The 15,309-nt window shown below is 42.6% G+C and overlaps 1 protein-coding gene across 1 annotated transcript in view; it reads right to left on the bottom strand.

The window, feature by feature from the left end:
* Positions 1-14,552, bottom strand: part of LOC111966851 (plexin-B1-like) — a 121,389-nt gene extending 106,837 nt beyond the window's left edge. The window contains exon 1 of the mRNA XM_023991809.2: positions 14,338-14,552. The gene's annotated coding sequence lies outside the window, so the exon portion shown is untranslated. The remainder of the gene's footprint in view (positions 1-14,337) is intronic.
* Between the last annotated feature and the right edge of the window lie 757 nt (positions 14,553-15,309).

Below are 15,309 nucleotides of genomic sequence, written 5' to 3' on the forward strand. Positions count from 1 at the left end.
GTGTGGTCTACTGTAATACCGTACCTTCCCCTTGACAAAGACTGTGTGGTCTACTGTAACACTGTACTGTTCTATGAAAAACAAATGTTATTCTATACCTAGTTACCTAATTAGAAACACATAACAATCTCCTTCTTGTTTCCATACCCCCCTGCTGTCCCTCTCCCGCAACTTTGACTTCCGCTCAAGGGTCCCCAAGAAGTATTTCCAATAGAGGGTAGACGGATGAAGGAAGGTGCTGTGACTGCGAGTTAGGTCTTAGATTTATAAAGGTGTTAACTGTTCATTTAAGTACAAGCCTCTCGTGCGATCCCCTACTCTGCTCCTACCATAATGGCTTTAATTTTGGTCTCTGACAACCATGTCATTTYCTTTGGGATCAAAAGGGAATGTTTGTGAAGTTAATTACTTGCCTTTGACTCTGAGCCCTAAGCACAAAATCGTTCAAAACACGCAAAGACAAAAACATATAAATATTTTTTGTTATCTTGCTTTCCTTGTTGCTGAGTTTTTCCCCTCTAAATATCTAAACAAACTGGCCAGTCAGTTATTGGGTGACCCAAATGTTGTAGAGACATAGCCAGTTTGGGCCAGATTGGGCTGAGCATCAAGACTGGGAGGCCTGTGGCATTATCTTTAAACCAAGCCAGAGTTCAACTTAAAATGAATTACTCTTTAACTTTTTCCTTAATCAAGGGACAAGGGATTTAACTAANGCCTGTGGCATTATCTTTAAACCAAGCCAGAGTTCAACTTAAAATGAATTACTCTTTAACTTTTTCCTTAATCAAGGGACAAGGGATTTAACTAACATCTGAACAAGAAACTCTCTGTGGAGCATCTCATAGCAATTCCTATGACGATACTGAAACAACCCTCCAAAACAACGTGGCAAGGCAGGGAGGTCATTTAAATATTAGCACTATATTCCAATATCGAGCCACAGGGTAGCTAGCAACATCATTGATGAGGAGGATTTATCACAACCTGTCAATGTGCTTCAGGCAGTTAGATATGGGAAGTAGAGAGAGAGAGAGACTAAAGCAGCTTGACAATGGTGCAGGACTCTTAGCCTTTGTTTCCAGTGCAGAGTTCCTCTTCCTCAATCTCATTGTCTGAGGTAAAGGGGATAAAAGCAATCTCCTATCTACCCAGACTCTCTCCAAATCTCATTCCCTACTAATTAAGATGAGAAACAAAAAAATTGTGAGAAGCCAAGCTGACTTTACAATACACCACTCTGTACAAGTGCAGTAATCCCATATCCATTAACTCGATTGGCAGATGGATAAGATGAAGACGCTTGGAGGTTTATGTTTGATCAATCGATCCCCCTCCCAAAAAAAACACACCTGACAAATGTTCAGAAGGTATTGATCATAGGCTGGTTGAAATCATTACTTGTGTGAATATAACTTGATGCCTTACTGCATAAACGCCATTTGTCAGTGATGTCATTGAGAGTCGAGACCACAAGAGTCTACTACAGGGATGTCTTTTAGCAAGGGAACGCTAACAACTGGGAATGACAACATGCATAGCTCAGCTGGGCTCACAGGCAAGTGTCCAGAGGGAGGGAGGCTGTTCCACTAGGGCACAATAACCACCCCTTCCATTTCTGGGGCTTCCCATGTGACTGAATAGAGGCATGATAGAGGGGGCAATTTCAGCTGACTACAACCCTTATTAAAGCTTAAATGACGGTTTTGAATAAATGTCAACGTGGATCATAGGGACATTATTAATTGACATTCACTGTAGAACTTGAACTGTCTTTATATAAAGCCGAGACGGAATACAGCATAGAATGTGATGACACCAGAATACAGTGGAAANATTAATTGACATTCACTGTAGAACTTGAACTGTCTTTATATAAAGCCGAGACGGAATACAGCATAGAATGTGATGACACCAGAATACAGTGGAAAAACAGCCAATAAGAATATTTTATGTCATAATAATTATTTCTTAACTTATCATACCACCTGAAAGCTCTTGGTGTTTTCCAGGGGTTCAACTTTGGTTTTAGAAGTGGGGAGGGGCATAACTTTTTTTATTTTTTTATTTTTTTAAACGTATCCAGTCGGATAAAAACTGCAAACAACTGACTCTCGGTGGCATCCGAATGGTCCTAAAGCACACCGTTGCCTCGTTTCATATCACATTCCAGTGATACAAATGTTGGGGGGACAAAAATGCAATTTCAGAATATGGGGGGAGGGGTGGGGGCGACCTTGGTGTTCTCTATGTGTGTCTGTCCTTGTTTCCTCAGTCTCTAAAATCACCTGTTTCCAAAGGCCAGAGAAAGAACAACAAAAAGCCAGTAACTTCCCACTGAGGACACACTGGTTGAATCAACATGGTTTCCACGTCATTTCAATTAAATAATGTTGAACGAACGTGGAATAGACGTTGAATTGACGTCTGTGCCCAATGCGTTGGTCTCCAGACAGTGCTCCTCTTCAAACTGCTCACTACCAGACCAGACACCAGGGAGAGTTCTCTTCAACCCATCCTTCACCAGACCAGACCCCAGGGAGGGTTCTCTTCAACCTGTATATCACCAGACCAGACCCCAGGGAGGGTTCTCTTCAACCCGTCCATCACCAGACCAGACCCCAGGGAGGGTTCTCTTCAACCCGTCCATCACCAGACCAGACACCAGGGAGGGTTCTCTTCAACCCGTCCATCACCAGACCAGACCCCAGGGAGGTTATAGAACATAAGCACTGTCCCTAGATAGGCCAGGAGACGAAAAACCTCATCATGGGTAAGCAAAACACAGAAGATGCTTACAACTATTTATTAGGAAGCCAAATCAAATGGGCACAGCCTCAGAGGAGGATCAGCAGCCGGCGTGTGTTCCAACTTCCACACAGTGACTTGCAAGAAGGAGAGGAGAGCCATGAAGGAAAGGGGAGCCATGAAAGAGAGGGGATCCATGAAGGAGAGGGGAGCCATGAAGGAGAGGGGAGCCATGAAGGAGAGGGGAGTCATGAAAGAGAGGGGAGCCATGAAAGAGAGGGGAACCATGAAGGAGGGGAACCATGAAAGAGAAGGGAGCCATGAAAGAGAGGGGAGCCATGAAAGAGAGGGGAGCCATGAAAGAGAGGGGAACCATGAAACAGAGGGGAACCATGAAGGAGGGGAACCATAAAAGCAGAGGGGTGCCATGAAAGAGAGGGGGGACATGAAAGCAGAGGGCATGAAGAGACCCTTTTGCCTAACAAGAAGGAAACTATGCAGGGCTTTCACATGTGTTAGCGTCAGCTAATGAATACCCCATCCYGGGTGGGCTTAGTGATGCGATGAAGAGCAGACAGGGAGTCGGCTGCTTCTGAGATCTACATGGTAACAGTAATGYACACTCCCCCTGTGCAGTGCATCTAGCTACAGGTCTGACTGACAGATGTAATTACCAAAACAGCAGGATGTATGTTCATCATAATCAGTGACATCACATTGTGGTGGACATAATATTATGTCACTGTATCAAATCAGATCAAAACCTTTTGACTGTTAAACACCATAAGTGTTACAAACAATTAGCAGACATTGTATTTCAATACTTATAATATTCCTTAAATATTTCTCACGGTGATGTTCTGAGCAGTATGTCCAAAGTGGTGCTCCCTGGTTAGTGCCCCCTGGTTAGAGCTCCCTGGTTAGTGCCCCCTGGTTAGAGCTCCCTGGTTAGAGCTCCCTGGTTAGAGCTCCCTGGTTAGAGCCCCCTGGTTAGAGCCCCCTGGTTAGTATCCCCTGGTTAGTGCCCCCTGGTCAACCTTCCATACCATCATAAAGCACACCCTCAGCACAAGAATGCACCATGAGACCAGAGCAGCTGCTGCTAGAGTGACTGATGGGGTGGAAGCCCCAAATACCTCCTTCCAATCACCAACCTCTCAGATCTGCCACCATCCCCCAAATATCAAGTTGCCCATCTTCTCCCCAACGAATCTTTCTTGAAGTAGATTAGTAGAAGATGTGTCATTCTGTCTAGATATGCTTGGAGTTCTTTGACCCTCTCTCTTTCTATTGCCACGTCTCTGTCACCTAGGGCTGCGCTAGTGTTTGTTCCACTGTGAGAATAATTACTTTAGATACATCTACTGCTGCTACAGAGGACCTTTGCAATGCTACACTTGTACTGTGGCTTGGATCTCCACCAATCCAAGATGTCAATCGGCTGTGTCTCTGGGGCCTAGCATACAAATCTACACAACAAGTCTGAAGAGGATGAGGAGGAATGGCTAGACCAGTTGGGCAGAGCCACAAATGTCAAAAGCACCATTAATGGTCATGTTACATGTGAACAGCTACTTTTTATGATCTCAGGACATACTTGTTTGCAACAGTCACTCTGGGTAACCCCCTACTCCTATTTCAAAAGGGCCGACAAATCTCTCCTCTGTCTGCTTGTTCTCATGTTGATAAAATCAAAGGGGCTCGCCTACATCCGTAACATGTGACTGTTATCAATCAAAACAGCCTCTCTATGTAGCCTGTAGATGACAGCCACCCTTCTATTGCTTGTAAAAATAGCTTTTTACAGAAATCATCAGTCACAAAGCAAGACTGATATAGGAACTGTTGTTGAAGTGTTTAATTTCATCTGCCTGAGAAGTCCTAGTGCCTGCAGACCTCCTGAGAGGTCCTAGGGCCCTCCTGTCCACCTGAGAGGTCCCAGTGCTTGCAGTTCCCCCTGAAAGGTCCCAGTGTATGCAGTGTGCCTGAGAGGTCCCATTGCCTGCAGTGTGCCTGAAAGGTCCCATTGCCTGCAGTCCGCCTGAGAGGTCCCAGTGTATGCAGTGTGYCTGAAAGGTCCCATTGCCTGCAGTCCGCCTGAGAGGTCCCATTGCCTGCAGTCCGCCTGAAAGGTCCCAGAGCCTGCAGTCTGTTTGAGAGGTCCCAGAGCCTGCAGTCTGTTTGAGAGGTCCCAGTGCCTGCTGTCTGCTTGAGAGGTCCAAGTGCCTACAGCATTAGATTTTTTCATCCCTGTTACCTGCAAACTTGACATAGGCCTATGGATCAAACAGTTTCGAAGACATGATCAAAAACACACAGCAATCCAAATCGGAGACTTATCCCAGGTGGTGCCCATTGCCAGCCAAGGAAAGTGAGCCCACAATTCTCAACCAATCAGATGGCAGGCTTTTTAGATGGAAGCAAAGATGGCCTGAGCGGAAGCCACCCACACAAATGATAAAGCCTTTTACCAGGGACTCCCGAGTGGTGTAGTGGTCTAAGGCACTGCATCGCAGTGCTAGCTGCGTTACTACAGATCCTGGTTTGATACTGGGCTGTGTCGCAGCCAGCCGTGACCGGGAGAACCATGAGGCGACACACAATTGGCCCAGCGTTGTCTGAGTTATTGAGAGTTTGGCCGGCCGGGATGTCCTTGTCCCATCGTGCTCTAGCGACTCCTGTGGGGCTGGGCGCATACAAGCTGCCACGGTTGCCCAGTGTACAATGTTTCCTCCGACACATTGGTGCTTCTGGGTTAAGCGTGCAGTGTGTCAAGAAGCAGTGCGGCTTGGTGGGGTTGTGTTCCGGAGGACGCACGGCTCTCGACCTTCGCCTCTCCCGAGTCTGTACGGGAGTTGCAGCGATGGGACAAGACCAGTGGTGGGCCGTCAGGGCCTGCAAGGCCTTCTCTGCTGGCCTAAACATCATCAGAATATAATTTTTTTTTAAATATATTTTCCCACAAATATGTATTAAATTATTCCCCAGAGTAAGAGTTATACTCTTCATTTCATAGCTTTCCTCTTGGTTGCACTGCTTCCAGCCCCAGGTTGAGATTTGGAGGGCTGGTCTTTATGTTAGATCTTTTATCCAATCATATTCAGCCATCATGTGTTGCCAGGGGTCTAAAATCTGCTCTCAGGCCTCAGAATCAACAGTCGGGCGCTTGTAGCTTAAAGTGAATGGAAATTAAAATTTTGTGTCAACCAATCAGCTTTAGAGTTGGCTATTGTACGCCTGCTGGCTGGCTCCAGTGTTACACAGGAGCCAGCTAGCAGGCTAGGGCGTCCACGTCTTTTGATTGGATTACCAATATTGAGAGGCAGGTCCTATGGGCAGGTCTATGCAGATCTAGGAAACTCTACTAAGCTGTTTTTTGAACCCACAATGGCGGAAAGAGGAGAAGATATCGATTTCGTCGAGATATAATTATAACGCCATTCTCAAGACGAACTTTCAAGAAAAGTTAGACATTGAAGGAGAGGTCGCCCGACGCCACAAAGCCTGTCACAGGCGGGAAAGGGGTTCGTTCGCTCGCCACTTTCAAAGTTTCAACTACGAGCGCTGTCAATGGCTCAAAGGCTCCGAGAAGCACTGCAAACTGTACTGCTGGGAATGCCTATTATTTGCAAGTGATCGATTTGGTGTTTGGAGCCACACTGGCTTTGCAAACTTGAGTTGTCTGTTAAACACTGTTTACCCAAAAATTTCAATTTGTCAATTTCAAGGTGACGCAACGCCTGGGTATACTGCGTTTCTGTCTAAATGTAAGTGTCTAGAGCCATGGCATAATTGACGATAATAAGAGGTGGATTAATTCGGGTGGACTGTGTAGTACCTCACTGAAGGCCTAGGCCCCAGGCCCACGGCACGCCACTGGACAAGACTGTAACAATCACTTGGATATGATGAAAAAGGGGGTAAAAAAACATTTTTACCAGACATTGTGTCTAAGAGGGGAATGAGACTGTTCCCCCTTGCCAACCAATCATATCGCCACACACTTTTGCACAGTGATCTGAGGGTAATGAGATATTGTGCACTTGGACTAGCAGATGGCCTGCTATTCAAGAATGTCCGTCTGGGTTTTGAACAGCAAAACAAGTGAAAGAGTGTGTAAGAGATCGAAGGTCATGCTCATGGCCATTGTACTATAAAGTCTTCTGCTAGTGATGTCACTGGGCTAGGTTAAAAAATGATGGTTAATATATATATACATCTTTTTTAAACACTTTATTTGGATGGTCCCATATAGATGATCTACAGATGGCCATACTATCAGCAAACTATCTGTTGATAAGAAACTGCCTGCTAAGGTTAGGGTTAGGTTTATAATAAGGGTTAGGGTTAGGTTTATAATAAGGGTTAGGGTTAGGTTTATAATAAGGGTTAGATTTATAATAAGGGTTAGTTTAGGAGTTAAGTATGGGTTAGGGCTAGGTTTTATTTAACACCGTTTGGGTCAAATAAGCTTTTAGTTTGAATGTTGTGTGCTCTGAAATTGTATGAGCAAGCCAAGCGCCACCACTACGGTTAGTAGCAACAAAATCTGCAAACAAGCACACACACACCGGCCACGATGTGTTTACAATTCCCGCGTTGGTAATAAACCATTATTTGTTCGACCCGAATGACAAAACGTCTGTGTGAGCATTTGAAATAAGATCAGGATCAAACGGGCAAAATGTAAAATGTTAGCTAGGTAGTCCAACATTCTCCATGACATACAACCAGACTACAGGCAGGGGAGAAAGGATGGAAATCCTGCTTCTTCTGCCAGCCAGCCACATCCAAAGCAGTTGCACCTGATTCATCCTAGCTAGTCAAAATACAGAATAGTAGTCAAGCATTTTGTCAACATTGATGACAGTTTTGGAGCAGGAGGTTGGTTTTCTCCTTACTAAGTTGACTTCGGTTTGCAGTATGACAAAGTCACTCACAAATGTATTTGATACAGATGTTTTTTAGCAACTTCTGGGGTAGCTAGTTAGCTAGCTTTAGCTTGGTACCTAACTAGTACCAATTCAACCAGCCTGAAAACAATGACCAGAAACTGCAATAATTGTAAATATTCTTAGCAATAATTTAGGAATGTGACTAGGCACCAACTTGTTGTTCTCCTATTGAAATTGAACTTCAGTTCATGAAAATAACTAGATAGCTAGCTACATTCAACAAAAATATGAACCCAACATGTAAAGTGTTGGTCCCATGTTTCATCAGCTGAAATAAATGATCCCAGATATTTTCCATATGAATAAAAGCTTATTTCTCTCAAATTTTGTGCAATGAACATTTCTGCTTTGCCAAGATAATTTATCCATCTGACAGGTGTGGAAATCAAAAAGCTGATTAAACAGCATGATCATTACACAGGTGCACCTTATGCTGGGGACAAAAAAAAGGCCACTAAAATATGTAGTTTTGTAACACAACACAACAAATGTCTCAAGTCTTGAGGGAGCGTGGAATTGGCATGCTGACTGCAKTAATGTCCACCAGTGCTGTTGCCAGAGAATGTAATGTTCATTTCTCTACCATAAGCCGCCTCCAATGTCATTTTAGAGAATTTGGCAGTACGTCCAACTGGCCTCACAACCGCAGACAATGTGTATGGCGTCTGGTGGATGAGCGGTTTGCTGATGTCAACATTGTGAACAGAGTGCCCCATGGTGGTGGTGGGGTTATGGTATGGGCAGGAATAAGCTACGGACAACAAACACAATTGCATTTTATTGATGGCAATTTGAATGCAGAGAGATATTGTGACGAGATCCTGGGGCATGAGGCAAATGGGTCACACCAGATACTGACTGGTTTTCTGATCCACGCCCCTGATCCACGATACCATTACTGTATCTGTGACCAACAGGTCTGTGTTCCCACTCATGTGAAATCCATAGATTACAGCCTAATGAATTTATTTCAATTGACTGATTTCCTTATATGAACTGCTGAGGCCCATTATCAGCAACCATCACTCCTGTGTTCCAATGGCATGTTGTGTTAGCTCATTTGGGGTCACTTAGAATTCACACCCCTCAGTCAATACTTTGTAGAATCACCTTTGGCAGTGATTACATGTCTCTAAGAGCTTTCCACAACTGGATTGTGCAACAAATGCTCATTATTMTTTTCAAMATTTTTCAAGCTCTGTCAATTTTTTTGTAGATCATTGCTAAGCAACTATTTTCAGGTCTTACCAAAGATTATCAAGCAGATTTAAGTCAAAACTGTTTAAGATTATTGTCCTTCTGAAATGTGAAATAATCYCCCAGTGTCTGTTGGAAAGCAGACTGAACCAGGTTTTCACCTAGGTTTCTTTTTTATCCTGAAAAACTCCTCAGTCCTTAACAATTACAAGCATATGTAACGGATGTGAAATGGCTAGCTAGTTAGCGGTGGTGCGCGCTAATAGCGTTTCAATCGGTTACGTCACTCGCTTTGAGACCTTGAAGTAGTGGTTCCCCTTGCTCTGCAAGGGCCGCGGCTTTTGTGGAGCGATGRGTAACGATGCTTCGTGGGTGACTATTGTTGATGTGTGCAGAGGGTCCCTGGTTCGCGCCCGGTCGGGGCGATGGGACGGACTAAAGTTAAACTGTTACACATACCCATAACATACTGCAGCCACCACTATTCTTGAAAATATGGAGAGTGGTACTCAGTAATGTGTTGTATTGGATTTACACCAAACATAACACTTGGTACTCAGGACAAAAAGTTAATTGTTTTGCCACATTTTCTGCAGTATTATTTTTGTGTCTTGTTGCAAACAGGATGCACGTTTTGGAATATTTGTATTCTGTACAGGCTTCCTTCTTTTCACTCTGTCAATTAGGTTAGTATTGTGGAGTAATTACAATGTTGTTGATCCATTCTCAGTTTTCTCCTATCACAGCCATTAAACCCGGTAACTGTTTTAAAGTCACCATTGGCTTCATGGTGAAATCCCTGAGTGGTTTCCTTCCTCTCTGGCAACTGAGTTAGGAAGGATGCCTGTGTCTTTGTAGTGACTGGGTGTATTGATACACCATCCGAAGTGTAATTAATCACTTCAACATGCTGAACTGGATATTCAATGTCTGCTTTTTTTAACCCATCTACCAACAGGTGCCCTTCTTTGCGAGGCATTGGAAAACATCCCTGGTCTTTATGGTTGAATCTGTGTTTGAAATTCACTGCTCGACTAAGGGTCCTTACAGATAATTGTATGTGTGGGTACAGAGATGAGGAAGTCCTTAAAAAATCATATTAAACACTATTATTGCTCAGAGAGTGAGTCCATGCAACTTATTATGTGATTTGGTAAGCAAATTATTACTCCTGAACTTATTTACGTTTGCCATAACAAAGAGTTGAATACTTTACAGCTTTCTATTTTATTAATTTGTAAAAAAWTTCGAAAAACATAATTCCACTTTGACATTATGGGGTATTGGGTAGGGATGCACGACATACCGGTGAACATATCGGGATGTCTAGTTTAACGCCAATGTGCAAAACCGATGTCAAAGCTGACGTGCATACTTATATAATGTAGGTACACGGCGTGATGACGTCGCGGAAAATTTTGCACTATATGTGCAACACAGCATTCCTAAACTAGCCCACAATGTCTGCTGTGTGGATCAAGCAGTCAACAAGTCGAGCAGTCATTTGAAAGAGTAACAACATTTCAGCAAGACAACTCGAAGGCGAAACCATTAAAGCCAAGATAATGAAATTCATTGCCCGTAACAATCAACCATTCTCTGTCGTGGGTGATGTTGGCATTCGCCGACTGGTTGAGCACCGGTACACACTACCAAGTGTGCTATTTTTCAGATGTTGCCCTACCGGAGTTACACAGTAATAGCGTCAATGCTATTAGCTTCATGACATACGGACATATGGAATGCCATTTGGGTCTTTGCGTGTCAAAAAAGATACAGTAGCACTGTCAAAGCTGTACAAAAAAGTCTGCAAACAAGCAACACCGGCCACGAACGATGTGTTTACAATACCGCGTTGGTAATAAAGCATAATTTTTTCGACCGCAACTTCTGGGGTAGCTAGCTTTAGCTTGGTACCTAGCTAGCACCAATACAACCAGCCTGAAAACAATGACCAGTAGAAACTGCAGTCATTTTCATTATTCTTAGCAATGATTTAGGAATCCTTGTGAGTAAGTATTAGCTARGTTGCCACTCGTTGTTGTTCGCCTATTGAAATTGAACTTCAGTTCATGAAAATAAATAGCTAGCCAGCTACTTAACCCTGTTGCCCAAAGCTAATGTTATAAGTAGCCAGCTAGCTTCATCTGGCTAGTGAGGCTCGACCGGACCGGGTTATGTGTTGTGAAGCTAGCCACAAGTAATACTTAAGTCGTTTTTTGGGGTATCTGTACTTTACTATTCATATTTTTGACAACTTTTACTCTACTACATTCGTAAAGAAAATTATTGACTTTGTACTCCATACATTTTCAATGACACCCAAAAGTACTCGTTACATTTTGATTGCCTAGCAGGGCAGGACAATTGTCCAATTTATGCACTTACCAAGAGAAAATCCATGGCCATCCCTACTGCGTCTGATCTGGCGAGCTCACTAAACACACATTTTTCATTTTTAAATTATGTCTGAGTGTTGGAGTACACCCTTGGCTATCTGTAAATTWAAAAAAAACAAGAAAATTGTGCTGTCTGGTTTGCTTAATATAAAGAATTTGAAATTATTTAGACTTTTACTTTGATACTTAAGGATATTGTAACGGCGTTCTAAATCTGCCTCCTCCTCGGACGAGGAGGAGCATGGGTCGGACCAACACGCAGCGAGGTATGATGRCATAAATGATATTTATTGAAATACGAAATGAACACGAAAACACTTGAAAATTTCAAAATAACAAACACGACGTAGACAGACCTGAACATGGAACTTACATACTACACGCAGAACTCACGAACAGGAACAGACTACATCAAACGAACGAACAGCCAAAACAGTCCCGTGTGGTGCACATACACTGACACGAAAGACACAGGAGACAATCACCCACAAACAAACAGTGTGAACAGCCAACCTATATATGGTTCTCAATCAGAGGAAAACGTCAAACACCTGTCTCTGATTGAGAACCATATAAGGCTGATTACAAGACCTAAACATAGAAACACAAAACATAGAAATGCCCACCCACACTCACGCCCTGACCGACTAACACATACAAAACAACAGAAAATAGGTCAGGAACGTGACAGATATTTTAGCAATTACATACACTTTTTAAAACCAAATACTTTTAGACTTTTACTCAAGTAGTATTTTACTGGGTGACTTTCACTTTTACTTGAGTAATTTTCTATTAAGGTATCTTTACCTTAGTATGACAATTGTGTACTTTTTCCACCACTGAAACAGATTATGTCGTTTTGCTATGTYTAGAGGATTTTTTTTTTGCATCCATCAGCTAGCTAGCTTTTTTCTGACCAGCACTGTCCCAGTGCTTCGGGAAGTGTGTGTTTGCCTTATGCGGCAGCGGCAGGTACGCAAGACAACTTTCCAGCATCATAGCATATGTATCAGTGAATCGCTGTGACATAAGACATACGAGTGATCAATGTGTATTCACTATGTATTTGTATTTATTATGGATTCCCATTACTCTTCCTGGGGTCCAGCAAAATTAAGGCATTTTAGAAAATTTAAAAAAACATTACAATACATTCACAGACCGTGTGCCCTTGTAAAAAATGTATGAACGTGTTAAATTATTATGAGATGTGCAGTCATATTCAGATCCTGATTGGTCAACAAGCTTATTTGACGTGTCAAATAGTGTTATTTGACTTGTATCTTTTTTAACAAGCAAAGACCCAAATGGTGTTCCACATGGTTTAAGGTAAGGGCTAAGTTTAGCATTAGGATAAGGTTTAAGGGTTTGGGCTAGAGTATACACTATATGCAAAAGTATGTGGACACCCCTTCAAATGAGTGGATTCGGTTATTTCAGCCACACCCTTTGCTGACAGGTGTATAAAATCAAGCACACAGCCATGAAATCTCCATAGACAAACACTGGCAGTAGAATAGCCTTACTGCAGAGCTCAGTGACTTTCAACGTGGCACCGTCTTAGGATACCACCTTTCCAACAAGTCAGGAGCAACAACGGCTCAGCTGCAAAGTGGTAGGCCACACAAGCTCACAGAACGGGACCGCGGATTGCTGAAGCGCATAAAAATCGTCTGTCCTAGGTTGCAATACTCACCACCGAGTTCCAAACTCACAGCTTTAGACAGTAGGAAAAGTTTGACTGTTTGTCCCCAAGAGATTGTGACAGCAGGTGAAAATGGCATTTGAAACGTCACACAACACATCCAGTACTGTATAACAGGTGACAGTGGAGCCCAAATGTGTGGGCTCCATCAATCCCTGCATCAAGAAAGTAGAATGGACCTATATGGCTAGCTACACATTGTAACAGTGATAATGTGAATTATTCCATAGAACTGTTCCACCTTAGCTAGTGGAAAATCCCGGCATMAATTTTTCAAATAACCTTTTCTTGGCAAAACTTTCTTTGTTCTCGACTTGGAAGAAACTTGTCTCATTAAACGCCTGTGTTCAGTTACAGGCCGAACTCCAAAAAACCTATTCAGAAAGATATTAAATCCACTTTTTGCACCAAGTGAGGAATTCCCTCGCCATTTTAGCTGCCAGACATCTTGCATTTCCCAACATCTTTGCAGGAACTAGTTGTTTCATTGTGACTTGGCCACATGTAGTAGATGACAGAGCTTCACACAGTGCGACCAAAAACAAAGATCTACACAAATGAAAGAGGCCTTTCTCACTCAATACAAAAAAAGTGGATTTAATATTTATTCTCTGGGGGTACTTTCCCACATCTGCAAATAGGACATTATTTGTCTTTTTACCTAAACATGCAAACACCATCAGAGAATTCATAGCAAGCAGTGCATTGGAATGGCATTCAGATTAACTGCAATGACATTGATTCTCATGTAATGGGTGGCCAAAATAACTAAGAAAGTCACACCCCCAATAAGCCACCAATATGACCACATTGAGGCATATGTCACTGTGCTTCTATTGCTGTATGCACCATGCCACCGCCTACTTCAGTTGTTCATTTAGCAAACAAGACAGCTCATGATCCAGTGCCTTAATCACAGTCAACAAACCTATATTTTTAGCTTTAATTCATCATTTTCTCTAAGCCTCATGGCAAAATGTGTAGAATAGCATGAGATAAACTATTGAACTGCACATTTTTCTCTTTGCACCATGGCAACACGTGTAGAATTTTTGGTTATCATGTTTCTTTACACACATTTCTGCAGGCCCACCCACTGGCAACGCTACTGCTATAACAAATCATGCCACCTTCCTATCTGAATGTGGAAATCGGTTAGATTTGTAACCACCAGCTAGCTGCACAACCATTCTAGTGCAGTTTCATTCAAATGTGTTTAGTAGTCTGAATTGTCAAGTTTGTTTCTTCACTATTAMATTTATTAGGCACTTCAGACAACTTTTCTTGTAATTATTTGCTTAAGTACACTCTAATCAAACTGTATTCTTACCTTAAATAGCGAGAAAAGGTGTCTCTGTTCTGTCCAAAAGGAGGACCGTTACTTCCACTTAATCCAAGTGCCTGCGTTTGTTTTACTCAGGTGCTCCTTCCTGTTCTTTACCTGGCAGCACTTTGCTCGTTGTTATGTGGGTACATTCGTTGTGTCTTTAAGGATCCCCACAGCTGACCACCCGCCTGGCTGTGCGCACGAGGAGTACAGAGGAACAGTTACCAAAACGCTCTAGCTGAGTGGCATAATCCTTTTTAGGCATAACAAGTGGGGCCCCTTCTGTTTTTGTGGTTTGATAACGCAGTAAATGTATAACATAGGCCTACGTTTTGTCGAACTTTTACAAATAGCTTCCATGCTAAATAATAATAAATAAATAAAAATGATTAATATTTTTTCCCTATTTGTAATTATTTAATGGTTTACCAGATTCCCAATAGGCTATGTATCCCCTGCCCAAAATATTAGTGATTGTCACCACCACAGACATATTTAATTATCAACAACAAAAAACGGTATGAATTCACAGTTCCAGGTGGTAACACAAGAGGCAATTCATTGATAACGTCACAACACCCTCTCTCAGCATTTCTGTGATGTAGACGTATGTTAGATGAGCCTCCTCTGGTGGTTGCCAGTGGGACTGAAAGCAGTTAGACAAAACAAAACAGATTGGATTACCACTAATAATTGTATAGCATGACTTTCATTCTTTATTGTGCATGAGCCATTTTTGTCTACATATGTGTCTACCTTTGGGGCGCAGGTAGCCTAGTGATTAGAGCGTTGGACCAGTAACCGAAAGGTTGCTGGATTGAATCCCTGAGCTGACAAAGTAAAAATCTGTCATTCTGCCCCTCCCCACTGTTCCCCGGAAGGCTGTCATTGTAAATAAGAAATTGTTCTTAACTAACTTGCCTAGTCAAATTAAATGTGGATTGTGTTCTGTTGTATGTCCACTATATGATGGGG

Source organism: Salvelinus sp. IW2-2015, linkage group LG7 (genome assembly GCF_002910315.2).
Source record: "Salvelinus sp. IW2-2015 linkage group LG7, ASM291031v2, whole genome shotgun sequence".
In the NCBI taxonomy this organism is placed as follows: domain Eukaryota; kingdom Metazoa; phylum Chordata; class Actinopteri; order Salmoniformes; family Salmonidae; genus Salvelinus; species Salvelinus sp. IW2-2015.